The following is a 3,761-nucleotide window of genomic DNA, read 5'->3' as shown; positions in this document are numbered from 1 at the left end:
TGCAAGACTCTGTTTATGTATCCTTATAATAAAACATAGCACTCATGATTTGTGCTTCCTGACTGGACTTCCTCAAAGGGCTAACATCTTGCATGTCGGCAAGTATTTCTCCTTTACTTACTTTTACTCTCCAGAAAACTAAGTATAGTCCCTTCTGAAATATTTCCTACATCCCCTCGGTTTCTGTGGGCTGGCATATCTCATGTGTGACAGTTGTCTAGTCTGCGGCTCTTCCTCCTGTCTCCCAAAGTTATTCCCACACACCAGTATAGCTGGTTAATATCTTCATAGTACAGATAATCCTTGCTTATTAACGAACAACTGTTGAAAATTATGTTGATGCTGAACAAATGGTGGTTATAGTTAATCCTCAGAGTTATGGCCATTGGAGCAATTAAAATTGGGTGCTTGGCAGCCTGCCTACATTTATGACCGCAGGGTGGATTTTGAGTCTCTCCATCTGCCTATCTCCATTTCTGCCTTTTTGGCCACCCTACATTCTGCTACCTATCTCTGACATCGCCCACCATGCCCAGGTGATCTTTGCAGTCTTCCTCCTGCCGTGCTGTGGCAGCAGCTGACCCTTTGTGAGACCTCCGTGAGGCTATGTGAAGATCTTGCAAAGGGCCAGCAGCTGATGAGGCCAGGTGTGCCTTAGCAGCAGGAGGACGAAAATGGTAAAAGTTAGCTGGGGGCAGTGAGGGGGCAGCAGTGGTGGAGTGCAAGGTGGCCAAAAGGGCAAAGATGGGGGGGGGAAATAGGTGGGAGGGGAGGTAAAGTGGAAGTGAGTGCTTCAAAACAGAAGAAGTATGAGGTCCTTGCCTAACGACAGTATGGTAATCATCAAACAACTTCAATTAGGACTATCAGAAAAGCAGTGCAGTTATGTGATTTTTTTTTCTTTTAATAAAATTTTTATTTTATTTTCAAAGTTAAAATACAAACTCCAAAAAAGAAAAGAAAAGAAAGAAAAAAAGAGAGGGGAAAAAGACAAAAATAAAACAACATAAAACCAGAAAAATGTGCATTAAAAACAAAATAATAAAGATACACATAGATTGTCCCCCCCCCCCGGTTGAATACTGATAAATACATATCAACAGTAATAGTTTTGAAAAGCAATTTTTTTAAAAAAATCAAGCTTTAACATTAAAATTATTGGGCTCATTTCTTTCTTTTGTATCTATTTTTGGGGCCATTGTAAAGAATATATAGTATATAATATTCAGAGTCTTTAATTGATTATTGCTGTAATTTTAACATAGTCCCAGTTTCTCTTATGGCTGACCTTCCACAGCAAAACATAAGCAATTTTTGTCAAGAACAAATAAGTAAATGTTCCATAACAAAGTAAGCACAGAAGAAACACATAATGATGCACACAGTGGAGAGTAAATAGGAAAAAAAATTTAAAAAGGAAAAAAAATACCAGATATATATACAAAAATAGAATAAAACAAAATTCTTTTAAGAACAAAATCCTTGCAATAGAAATTTGATGAAAATCAAATCCAACCACTTTCATTATCAAAGGGAAAGTCCTCATACCACTGACCTCCATGCAGCAAAAGAGGAAGTATAATGAAAAATTCACTTTTGTAATCTGGGAAAAGGATAAATCAGCATTCAGCCAAACATTTAACAGTTAAAAATGTAGACAAAAGAAACTTCAAAACATGATATTAAAACAGAGGTATGCCTAAAAAACCTGGAAAACTACTGGAAAAGATGGAAACCAGACCCTCTGGCATTGTTTACCGAGAATCATCATCCGCTGGATTCTCTTCCCAAGGAAGTTCACAGACATCTGAGGGTCATCATGAGTTATTCCAAGTCCTGTTCAAAACCCAGAGACCATGCTGCCAAAGAGCCGGCTTTGGCAGTAAAGTCAGCTATTTGTTGGCAGGAGAAAAAGTCCACTCCACCATTCAGCATGCCATTTTCTGGAGACTCTCCAGTTAAGTGATGTTTCATCTAACGACCACTTTGCTTAGCGATGGAAATTCTGGTCCTAATTAGGGTCGTCAAACAAGGATTATCTGCATAGGATTTGTCACTACGAGGGACTGTCTATTACAGTTTTTGCCTCTGCTGTGTTGATAGTTCCCATCATGAATATATAATTGATTATAGTTCTCATCAATTAAATAGTGTCATCTTATGGGACCATGCCTTTTCTGTCATAGCACTTGAATAGCATTCTCCAGAGATTTGTATGGCCCCTACCCTGACTTTCATAAACAGGCCTTAAAAATCTATTCTTTCTGGGTAGGTGGTGGGCCTCTTGTAGGAATATTTATGTCTAAGTTATTTTATTGATCTTTCTGAACATTTATTGTACCTTTTTACTTGTTATTTTGTTGTGACCTGATTTTAATATTATATACCACTTACAGTTTTTATAGAATCTGGTGGCCTTAGAATTTTGATAAATAAATTCATGAATCCAAAAACAAAAGGAAGATAGAAGGTGACCTCAAAACACAAAAACACTTGTTTGAACTCTGGCAATAAGCTATTGCCAGAGAACAAATAGAGTAAGAAATTTCAAGATTGTAAATATAAGGCAGAAAGTTGAGGAAGGCAGACCTTCATGGAAGCTTCTTTTTTTTTAGCCTATATTTTCAGCCATTAGACAAAACAAAGACAAACTGTAACCCATGTAGTTAACTTCAGGAGTACAAAACCAGATCTGAAAAACATTTAAAAAAAAAAAGATATTGGCAACTTTTGTCATATAATCTTCCCTCACTCTCTTGCCCTTGGGCATTTAAAAAAGCAAAAGGCAAGTAGTTTAAAAATGAAACATTGGAGGAAAAATGAAAGATAAAGCAAAGGTTTTTTTTGAAGTTGCAGAAAAACACACTCCTTTCAAATAACTTGTTTTCTTTCTCCAAGCCTTAAATAAATGTTAAAAAATAAAGGTTTTGAGAGTTTCTCCCTGTACATGCATACATATTTCATTACTACTTTTCTCCTGAAGGCTGGTGTACAAAAAGGCAGTGAAACAATCCCTAGTAAAAACAAGCAAATAATAACAATTAAAATTCATTTTTAAAAAAATCAGCCTCCAAGATAGTCTAGTTCTAGAGCAGTTGTTTACCTTGTGGATGCTTTTCTTAAGTAGCATCTTTTTAATTTTTGTTTAAGCAAACACAGTGTGGAAACAATTAGTATCTTCCCAAGGAGATAATTCCATAATTAGGACACTACAATTGAACAGTCTTTCTTCTAGCCACCATAGTGTGCGAGAGACTGAGCAGTTGCATCAGAATTAGGATCTAAATCCTGATTGGCTCTAAACCAAGACCAAATTTGGAAATTAGATGGAGGGTCTTTTTGAGCATTTGATGAATCTATAGTTCCACTAATATATTTGATCCTGATTCAGGTAATTTAAGACACAATAAGCAATCAGAGATATTCATTTTTCCTGAAATGCACTGAACAACAAAATTGTACGGCTGCAATATTTAAATAAGATGGCGGTGGCAAGGTGGCAAAATGGTGGTTTAGTATGATTGAAGCATGTGTACAAAGAAATTGTGTTCTATTAACAGCACACCCCGGGTCACCCCAACGATGCCCTTGACGTGATGGCCCGTTGCCTGGAGGCCGTACGGGTCTGGATGGGAAGGAACAGACTTAGACTCAACCCTTCCAAGACCGAGTGGCTGTGGTTGCCGGCGCCCCGGCATAGTCAGCTGGTTCCATCGCTGTCTATAGGGGGCGAATCCTTGGCCCCCTCAGAGAGGGTGCGC

Source organism: Protobothrops mucrosquamatus, unplaced genomic scaffold (genome assembly GCF_001527695.2).
Source record: "Protobothrops mucrosquamatus isolate PMUCROS unplaced genomic scaffold, P.Mucros_1.0 scaffold_152, whole genome shotgun sequence".
In the NCBI taxonomy this organism is placed as follows: Eukaryota; Metazoa; Chordata; class Lepidosauria; order Squamata; family Viperidae; genus Protobothrops; species Protobothrops mucrosquamatus.
The sequence above is the reverse complement of the archived record's forward strand: the minus strand, read 5'-3'. Positions refer to the sequence as shown.